Raw genomic sequence first — 11,608 nt, 5'->3', positions numbered from 1 at the left:
GTGAAGCATGAAGCAGTATTTTCCATCTACTGACATATCAAAAGGTAGCTTATCGGATCATCTTAGTTTGCCATTTTCCCTGCGTCACGGGTACATTCTTTGGTCAACTTGTCCCTATTCCTTCGGGGAGGGGGCCTTTCTCGTTACACCTCGTATCCTCGCAACCGCCTATTACAACAGTTATTGAAAAAAAATTGGAATAATGAAAAAAAAAGAGAAAAGCAAAATATACAAGAGACAGGACAGCAATATTCTTTCCAGATACTAGACATGTGATAGCTGGATCAGTTTTTTTACCACGGTTGAATTTACCTTGATGTTTCATAGGAAGGCAAATGAAGAAGCAAAATGCCCACGTACAGAAAGGAGTCACATGAAGATGAATTATGGAGTATCTTGCTCATATGCTAAAGCAAGATCAATAATGCACATTACATTAAAGGCTGAGTATTAAGTTAGATCATTGGAGTTGGTAGAATATTATAAAGAGACCAGGCAGAGCCTGTGAAGGAAGAAGAGGTAATGGTACATCTTATATCAGCCAGTTGTTGCAGCTGGAGAAATAGATACAAATATACCATCTGCTGCTGGCTTTTAAAAATATGTCTATGTATAAGTTTTAATTCTAATCATAGATGCAAGGAAAGATGTGTTATTCAAGCAGGATTTTAGATTTTCCTGGTTGTTTCTCAGTGGTTTTTGTCTGCAAAAACAGGAGGAGCTGGAAGCCTTCGTGCGGCACGCAAACTATGACTTAGTTGCCATTACGGAAACATGGTGGGATTGCTCCCATGACTGGAGTGCTGCGAAGGATGGCTACAAGCTCTTCAGAAAGGATAGGCAAGGAAGGAGGGGTGGTGGCGTGGCTCTCTATGTTAGAGACTGTTTTGATGTTATCAAACTTGCAACTGGAGAAGACAATGTTGAATCTCTATGGGTTAGGATCAAAGGAAAGGCTGACAAGGCAGACATCCTGGTGGGGGTCTGTTATAGACCACCTAACCAGGATGAAGAGACAGATGAGGCGTTCTATAAACAGCTGGCTGAAGTTGCGTGATCGCCAGCCCTTGTCCTCATGGGGGACTTCAACTTCCCTGATATATGCTGGGAATACAACGCGGCGCAGAAGAAGCAGTCTAGGAGGTTTCTAGAGTGTATGGAAGATAATTTCCTTCTGCAGCTGGTGAGAGAACCTACCAGGGGAGGTGCCCTGCTAGACCTGCTGTTTACAAACAGGGAAGGTCTGGTGGGAGATGTGGAAGTTGGGGGCTGCCTTGGACAGAGCGATCATGAAATGGTAGAGTTCTCGATTCTTGGTGGAACCAGGAGAGGGGACAGCAAAACTGTGACCTTGGACTTTCGGAGGGCAGACTTTGAATTGTTCAGGAGACTGGTAGGGAGGGTCCCTTGGGATTCGGTCCTGGAGGGTAAGGGAGTCGAGGAAGGCTGGTTGCTCCTCAAGAAGGAAGTCCTGAAGGCGCAGGAACAGGCTGCCCCCTGAGCCGCAAGATGAGCCAGCGGGGAAGGAGACTGGCGTGGATGAACAGGGAGCTTTTCCTGAGGCTCCAGGAGAAAAAGAGAATCTACCTCCTGTGGAAGACGGGACAGGTAACTCAGGGAGAGTACAAAGAGGTTGTCAGGATGTGCAGGGAGAAAATTAGAAAGGCAAAGGCCCAGCTCGAACTAAGCTTGGCTGCTGGGATTAAAGGGAACAAGAAACTCTTCTACAAATATATTAACAGTAAGAGGAGGACCAAGGAGAATCTCCATTCTTTGCTGGACGCAGCTGGGAATGTAGCCACTGAGGACAATGAAAAAGCTGAGGTTCTCAATGCCTTTTTTACGTCTGTCTTTAAAAGCCAGACCAGTTGTCCTCAGAGCACTCTACTCTCTGACCTGGAAGTCTCGGATGGGGAGCGAACTAAACCCCCCAGGATTCAGGAGGAAATGGTCAGAGACCTACTACTCCACCTGGACTGCCACAAGTCCATGGGGCCGGACGAGATCCACCCGAGAGTACTGAGGGAGCTGGCAGAAGAGATAGCCAAGCCACTTTCCATCATCTATCGGCGTTCCTGGTCAACTGGAGAGGACCCAGAAGACTGGAGGCTTGCCAACGTGACTCCCATCTACAAGAAGGGTTGTAAGGAGGATCTGGGGAACTACAGGTCTGTCAGCCTGACCTTGGTGCCAGGGAAGGTTATGGAGTAGATTGTCCTGGGGGAGATCATGCTGCATTTGCAGGACAACTGGGGAATCAGGCCCAGCCAGCATGGGTTTGTGAAGGGCAGGTCCTGCTTGACCAACCTGATCTCCTTCTATGATTGAGTGACCCGTCTGGTGGATGAGGGAAAGGCTGGTGCACTCTTTGCTGGGTAAGGAGCTGGCTGGAGGGCCGGGCCCAGAGAGTGGTGGTGAATGGAGTTAAATCCAGCTGGCAACCAGTCACAAGTGGTGTTCCCCAGGGGTCGGTGCTGGGGCCTGTCCTCTTCAATATCTTTATTGATGATTTGGATGAGGGCATTGAGAGCACCCTCAGTAAGTTTGCAGACGACACCAAGCTGGCAGGAAGTGTCGATCTGCCTGGGGGTAGAGAGGCCCTACAGACAGATCTGGACAGGCTGGATCTCTGGGCTGAAGCCAATGGGATGAGGTTCAACAAGACCAAGTGCCGGGTCCTGCACTTTGGCCGCAACAACCCCAGGCAACGCTACAGGCTTGGGGCAGAGTGGCTGGANGGCCAAACGCCCGTAAACCGTTGACAACTTAGAAGAATAAAATACTCAAATCCCCAAATGTGTATGCCTAAATATTTTTAGTGTTTAAGATTCTGATTAGTCTTATATTTTCCTTGGCCAATTGGTAGCTTCCTTTATCTTAGAAAAGCCTGTTCTCCTTCTTTCCTTCCCTTTGTGATATTGTTTTCTCCAGTCAGAAAGTTAGAATGTTTAATTATTTAAGAACAATATATATTCTCCAGACATACATGGAATTACAAGCTCTCTGGAATAATATACATGGAGGGCTGATAACTTAGTGTAATTTGGGAATTGCTTAATAAATGTAAGTTATATTTAGATAGGAAGCCGCAGAATTTTTAGTATCATTACTCTCCCCCTTGCTACCCATCAAACTCAAAACAAAACAAAAGACATGAATGAATTTATAGGAAGAGAGTTCTGTTTATCCAGAAACATTCTTTAGTTTGCATAAACATTACCTTTTGTATGTGGTAATATGGTGATCACTAGCACCATTTTTGATGCAGACACCATTAGCCGCAGCTTAATTTTTTTAAAGAAAATTCCTGGAAACCAAAAAATCTCATCTGATTTTGCTGTGACTATGCAATCATTTAAAAAAAAAAAAAAAAGAAGAAAAAAAAAAGGCCAACAGTACCAGAAGTTATATACATGAAAGAATACATCAAGCTCTTCTATGCTGAGGAAAATTCAATTCAAAATTTACCTCAACCTATATTCATACCACATATTTTTTCTTTAAATAGTATTAACAATCGTAAACTTTTTGCAATCATCTTTTACAATCTCTTTCTGACCAAATAAAATCAAGAATTCCTCTGGGCATGACATGCAGCTATAGCTCAGAGGTATCAGTTATTCTATAGAATAGCTCATACCACCCTCTTTTGAAACATTCTGAAGTTAACAACTGAAGACCAATTATACTTAATCAGACTGTCAAGGTAAATGGTTGCATTGTTTTTTTTTTTCCAACTAATGTACATTTCATGTTCTTCTTAAGTCTATTTTTTTTATTTTGAATAAAAACAGCTCCAAAACTAATGTGAAAAAAGAATATTAGTGATTGTAATATGAACACAGTGGACGTGTTGGTGAATGCGCACTATTACAAGCAATTTATATTTTTTTCTGGTTGGAGAAGGTTTAAGCTTTACAAGAAACAAAAGTTAAGTACACGTACCCTGAGATTGTACCCTTTATCTGCTTCTTGGGAGGTCAGTGCAGGAAGCTATGTTTCTTTTGTAGAAATATCTGAGAATGACAAAGATTGGAGCTGAAAATACAAAGAGACTTCAAAGTCTATAACCAGGTGAAAGACTGCTATAAAAATTTAGTCTTGAATTAAATCCTTGCCATAGTCCAATGACATATAAAGGAACAGTAGGTAGAAAATGTTTTTATGCAGGGGGTAGTTTGACTTCACAAGTGGAGGACAGCTCGTGATTGCTTTCCTTTCCCTTCCTCCTTGAAAATAAGGGATTTTTCTGGAATTTTAAACTTGAACTTCATGCATACTCATATACTAAGGTGAGTTTTTATGCTAGAATTAAGGATCTCAGTACCCACTGTGATCACAGTGGTTGTGTCTGTACCTCAGGTCCTTGTAAACGGCTAACTAGCCACTTCTTTTATGTAGTTATTCTAGACATTGCTTGCCTGTTAAGACTAGTAAATCTTTTTAGTTGATCCTGGTAACGTTTTACTCTGTAAAACATGATCTCTGTGAGTCAGTTTTTTCTGCTCTCTCAGAGCTGGATTTGTTCACCCGTAACTAATGCAATTTTATTTTACCAGCTTGAAGATCTGCATTTGTTGTATATGATTATATTCTTCAGCATACTCCTATCAGTGTTCATCTTTGTATTTTTTTTGTTGTTGTTTGCTTTCCTTTCTTGCATGTAATTTTGCAAAGTTTTATCTTTGAATTTAAGATAGAAAATGAATCCGTTTAATATTCTTTCAAATGTGCAAATTAAAACTTTTTCTGTAATTAGTGGTATTTGATCTCACTAGTTTTCTCTCAAAAATAAGGATGAAGGAAAGTTTTGTGAGTTTTGCTCTACTTATCTAAGATGAGAAAAGCTTGCACTATTTAAGTGTTATTTACTGCACTGCTGCTAGTTTTAAACTTTAATCTGTTACTTAGTTGCTTTTGTTTGTTGCATTTCATGTACCATTCATGCGCACACAACTCTGTAAAGTCACTAATTAGCTGAAGCATATGTCTAGGCATAAATCTCATCAGGTTTGTAGGGGCTGAAAAAGCCAAAGAAAAACCTACTGTCCCAACTGACTAGTAATTTGAATATTTAATCCATTTACTCACATAATTATTGACATTCAAAGAAGATCAATTGCCTCAATTTTCAATGATCTGATTGTTGAATTGAGCAGTTCTAGGAGGTTTCAATAATATTCCTGAGAGATTTTAGTAGCACACTGTTTAAAGGGGAAATAAACCTTTCATCACAGAGGAGATTTAAAACTCCTACAGTGCAACTAGGTTTATATTTGTACAATCTAGTATAAATCCAGAACGTGGAAGGGAAATTAATACTAGTATAATTGTGTATAATTTTGAGAAGATCTCTTATGACATACTAGCACATGTAGTGCACTTAAATATTATGTGTTAAGAAGTTATCATTCCAGAGCCATTAAAAGAAATCTTCAAATTAAGAATTTTACTTACAACAGAAGAATGAAACCTTTCAACATTTTTAAAGTGACAGATAACTTCATATGCCTTTACAGGGGATTTGTTATTTGGAGAAAGGCAAGGGCTATAAAATATACATATACAGATATACACATGTACATGTATATTGTATATTGCATATGTACATGTATTATGTATTATACTGTACATATATGTACATATACTACATATGTATGCACAGTAAGGAATTAAAACAAAGATATGCTCCAATGATTCTTGAATCAGAAACAAGAAAAATGAAAGAGACAGTTGAAGATAGGTACTGCTGAGCATGAAGCACTAAGAAGAGCTGATTAGTGATGTAATTTTTTTTTTTCAAAGCAATGGTTGCTGAACTGAGATCATAGAGGTAGAGTGTGGTATGGAAATGCTAAGGAATAGCTTTTTTCAAAGAGATTATGAATGAGATCTTTGCACTGATTTAAACAGTATGGATGATGACTGCATATGAACTTGCTCACTATGTCCCATTCTCTGAGACTTTATCTCTAGAGGGAGACTAACATCTTCATACCAGTAATAACAGCTGTTTTCACACAATCTGCGGTTTGATTTTCTACAGAGAGTCCCCCTATTCCTCTTTTTTTTTTTTTTTTGCCTTTTTCCCAAAGTTTCAGAGTCTTTGTAGTGACAATGTTGCCAAACAGAAACAAACAATTACTTCAATACATGACAATTTCATTTTAGGCAAATGCAGAGGAATTTCAATAGAATTTGTATTTCCATCTTTAATCCTGTTATGAAAGCCACTGTATTCTTGAATCTTCAATTTTGGTATGCTTGTTAAGTCCCTGATTATGGAATATAACCAGGAAAATTTCACTTAAGAATTGTTTAGTGCTAAAATATATCTACTTTGTTAAATATCCTGCATCATCTTGAAATAATTATGACAGCCAAATGCCCTAGTATTAACTCAACTAACTTCAAAGCTGATTATTACTTTAACAGAAATTTAGCCAGTGTGCAGAACCTGCAGAAGACACAATCTGACATGATGTTATTCATCTCAGATTTTTACATAGTCTCCTTCCTACACAATGTTTGCATCACTGGTCAGATAAAATGGATGTTCCATGAATTCGATCAAGATGTTTGTAGAGAATTCAGACTTGAGATGTTTAAGAATATCTGAAATCTGCTGCATTGTGAGTGTATGTGATCCTGTCATTGATTTATGGATGCAGCTTCTGCCAGAGCAGTAGATTTTTGCTGTTGACTATTTTAGATATTGAATGTGCACTTGACCTGCTGAATATTAAAAAGGCTCCACATGTCCACCTAAAATATTCGTGTGATTTTTCTTTCATAAGTTTTCAGTATTTTTATTAGTAGTAGAGCAGTAAAGATTTGATTACCCTCTCCCCATCCATCCATCCTTCCTCCCTTCCTTCCAAACAGCAACAGCAATGACACAATATCTCCACATCAAAACTAGCAACACATTGAATGTACAGTGATAATGAAAGTGTAAAGATGAGTGACTGTGACTTAATTGGGGAAGGTAGGTTTTGCATTTTGTTTTGGAAATTGGTGAGGTTAGGGCTGCTCTTTATACTAAGTTCTGAATTTTTAGCCTAATTCTCATTTCTCATAAAAAGTATTTCCCTCAGATGATGGGAAATGCTCTTCATCCTCACATTCTGTATTTTTTGTTGTTGTTGTTTGTTTTTAATAATGGAAAAAAAAATTGTAAGAGGAGGAGACCAGATCTTTCAAACCCTTAAGACCTAAGGCCTAGGGGGCTTTGAAAACCAGGTCAGCAACTTGAACATGGACATTGTCTTTAAGGAACTATTGCAAACAGTTATCTTCAGTACAAAAAACGTTTGATAATGATTTCTGAATATATAATCTGATCTTTGTATAATCTGTACGAAAAATGGTCTCAAAAGTGGAAGATGCATGAGAGAAACTTGGAGACAGGAGAGCTGAAGCAAGGAGCAAATTGATTATTGAGCAAGATGAGGAGTTGGGATAAAGTTCCTTTGTTGGCCTACATGTGTTATTACTACAGATTGATCAGAGAATTAAAATAATAAGATATAACATAAAAACAGACTACAATTAGCATATTGAATGTTCAAGAAAGTAACAATTTTCTAAACTTTGACAAACTTGCTTCCAGTGCAAAGGAAAATCAAACATTTGTTGTTGCTTCATAATTGTACAAGAATGAAAAGTGTCTCTTCATGGCCCTCCTCTGGATCTGCTCCCACAGCTCCATGTCTTTCTTGTGTTGGGGTCCCCTGATCCCAGTGCAGTAATTCAGATGGGGCCTCACAAAAGCAGAATCGAGGGGAACAATCCTCTCCCTGTAACCCAGGATACAGTTGGCCTTCCAGGCTGCAAGAGCACCCTGCTGGCTCCTGTCCAGCTCTTCATCTAGCAGGAACCCCTGTTCCTTCTCCATAGGGCTGCTCTCAGCAAGTTCTTCTCCCAGTTTGTAGACATATCTGGGAATGCCCTTCCAGTGCAACATCTTGCACTTGGCCTCGTTGAACCTCATAAGGTTCATGTGTGCTCACATTTCAAGCCTGCCCAGGTCCCTCTGGATGACATCCCTTCCTTCTGTGTCCTGGTTTTATCACTATTCCATATCATGGCACTGTATGGCAAGCTGTTTAGTGCTGGAACATAGTGCAGCGGAGCTGCACTTTCCTGGGTCAGCTCCTAGCAGTCCCAACTATTTGCACTTCCTGGGTCCTGGCAGCTTTGGCTATTCTTACATTCGTTCTGGCTCTCCAAGAAGGTAGACTGAGAAGAGACAGACTACAGTTCGCAGAAGTCTTTGGTACTCTCCACATGATTTCTGATTCTGGGTTAAAGGGAGACAATAGCATAGTGATGGGGGAGAAGATTCTCTTCTGTTTCTAGTAATGCAGAGGATAACACAGTCAGAACTCCTCTTTCTCTCTCATTTGTTTGAATTATTACCCATAGCTTCTTTTCATATCATATTGTTTTACATTCTTTTATCACTTGTAGTAAATGAATTATTTCTCCTTATCTTAGTTGTGTCCTTTGTACACTTTTCCCCTCAGAACAGGGAAAGGGGGTAGGGAGGAAGCCCTGTCACTTGAGATAGAATCAACTAAACCATGAGGTTCTATCAATTATACCACACAGCTTGGTGTCATCCACAAACTTGCTGAAGGTGCACTCAATCCCACTGTTTGTCATTGATAAAAATGTTAAATAGCATCGCTTCTGAGACTGACCTCTGGGAGACACTCATGTCTGCCCTGTACCTGAACACAGAGCCATTAACCACAACCCTCTCGCTGTGACCATTCATCCAATTCTTTATCCACTGAATAGTCCACCGTACAAATCTATATTTCCCCAGTTTAGAAATGAGGATGTGGTGCAGGATCATGTCATAGGCCTTGTAGAAGTCCATGTAGGTGACATCAGTTGCTCTTCTTTTTTTCACTGATGTAATCACTCCACTGTAGAAGGCCACCAGATTGGTCAGGCACAGTCTGCCCTTGGTGAAGCCATGCTAGCTGTCTCATATCACCAAATAATAGAGCAAATAATAGAAAATATAATAATAGAGAAACGGTATTTTAAATAAGCCACTGTATATTACAGAAAAGCGGCACTGGAGATTATACATTTCCTTGCATGCTATACAAGTTTAATTATTTTATTCATGTTATGTTTTATGCTTTCTTTTTCATTTCTCTCATAAAAATCTATTTTTAGATCATGAGTAAGATATTCACCACAAACTTAGAGGAAGGCTTATTGCGTGTAGTACATTGCATACATTTAGAAACCAAAAACTCTATAGTAAATTAGTTAGACATTAGTAATCACAAGGATGTATCTCCCAGTGAAATTTTCGTAAGGAAAAGAAGTTCAAATTTTTGAACTCTTATTTCATTTCATTAATGTCAATGTTTTGATTAACATTTCACAATATTTTACTTCATTTATTATTATCTATTAGACCAGGGTGATATTTTACATTAAGTAGTTTTTGTTAGAACATTTTGAAGAGGTGTTTAGTATTTTTCTGTAAGAAATTTAAAAGCTTAGACATTTTATTCAAATGTTCCTTAAACTGAAATTGAAATGATTGGCTTTCCAACTGCATATAAGCAGAAAAATAAAAGCAACTCCCTTAACAGCAATTTAAAGTGAAGCTCAACATACCAGTTAAGTTACCATCAGTTGTAATTGTTGTGTTCTGAGCTGTTAAGAATCAGATGTAGTTGAACAGTAAATGCAATTTCTGTTATATGGTGGATTTCCTTCTCTTTCATGTGTGTGCTTGTTTTAGTTTGTTTGTTGCTATTACCTTTCCATCCTTGTCGTTTGCTTTTCATAAGTTATACATTTACCTGAAGTGCCTGAATAAGGTTCATGAAGTTTAAGAATACGTAATTCAAGAAAGATGTATTTTTCTGTCTTTGAAATTTATAACTGGTTCTTATTAACAACATTTTTGGGGTCATTTAAAAAAATATATGTACTTTTTGCCATAATTGGAACTTAGTTACAGTTATTAGGCAACTCTTAAATTTCAAAACTGTAAACAGTGCAAAGTTTATACACATATATATTTAAAAAGGCATGAGAAATGTACAATAGAAAAACTTGTGAAATGTAGGCAATTTCCTGTGCAGAGAGTCAGGAATGAGAAATCTTTTCAATAGGTTGGAAAGAGGTAGCTCAGCATTACCACACATGTTTAATTTACTTAGCTTATTCTTAGAGCATCTGTCAAAACTCACAAATTTGAAAGCATTCATCTAGAGAGAAGTATGTATCTATGTAATTGCCTGTCAGGCTGAGTAATTTGTTTAATGGCCAGGGGTAGAAGAATATCAATTAATTGTGAAGATTAGCAGAATCTCTTACATGTAATAAATTGCATGTTTGGGGCCAAACATCATCTCAAAACCAATTTGACTTTGTAATATCTACAAAAAAAGTAGCACCAATCACTCACACCTGAAATTCAAGTTCTGAAATTCTATCTGCCTTGATCAAATGTCTCCAGATGAGCAGAATAAAAAATAATCTGTCAAATATGTCATATTGAAGGGGAAAAAAAAAAAGATGTTGTTTTCATGTCTTTTGTTGTTATCTTCATTATCTACTCTCCCAATTCTTTTGACTCTTACTGTGGAAGAAGATTGAACTTCTGGAGGATTGGTTCTGTTACCACTGCAGGATCAAGCCTGGCCACAGAGCAGGTGTTCAGTCAGTTGCTCAACTTTTTGCCAGCTCAACTGCAGATATGATAGACAAACCTGGCTGGGTTTGTTCCAGCAAGGGAAAGCAAGAACCCCCTTCTCAGATATTCTGGCAAGGATGTTAGGGTAGGTTATCTCTGCTGGCATTTACTCTTATGGCAAAAGCTGCAAGTTTTGTCATTATCAAGGAAGAAGAAAAAAATGAAGGAAGAAAGACTTTTTTCATGTCTGATGCTGTAATAAAATGGAGAAGCAACAATGCACAAATATTTTCTCCTATCAATATATAATTTGTGCTAGCTATTAAGTTGCTGCTTATTTCAAAATATTGATAATAATGTTTCTCAGAAATATTCCTGGGAAAGGGAGCCTTGTATGTCTTCTTCAATACACTTTTCTCTGTTCTCATAATATCATTCTTCTGTGTAGAAGGCTGTTGTCCTGGGAATTGTGTGTTGCAATTACCAATGTGTGGCAAACTGACAACACTCAGGTGCTTTCCACTGGCATGTAATCCTTGTTGTGTCAATTTCTTTTCACAGTCTGCATCACAGGGTCTCACTTTGTTTGATTGTGGACTGAGAAGGAAAAGATCTGAGTTTAGCAGGAAGTTCAGAAAAAGCATGAAATGTTTTTTCAGCTGAAACAATTTCACTTGGAAGTGTGCATGTGGAGAAAAGATAAAATTAGGTAAAATGGATAGGGGGTTGATGTGAATGGGAGGTGTCTAAGACAGTTTTAAGAGGAGGTTTAGGCTCGGGGAGACCTGGCTGACCAGATAGAGGAGAGGTGGATTTGAGTCTGTAAGAATAATGGGTGAAGGGTGGGAAGGGGTGGAATCAGGGATAAAGATGTGTCATGGTTTTGTGATTTTCGGTTATTGGTATTCCACATCATAACATCATGTAGTGGAT

The sequence above is a fragment of the Numida meleagris genome, chromosome 2, assembly GCF_002078875.1.
Source record: "Numida meleagris isolate 19003 breed g44 Domestic line chromosome 2, NumMel1.0, whole genome shotgun sequence".
Taxonomy (NCBI): Eukaryota; Metazoa; Chordata; class Aves; order Galliformes; family Numididae; genus Numida; species Numida meleagris.
This window is presented reverse-complemented; position numbering follows the sequence as displayed.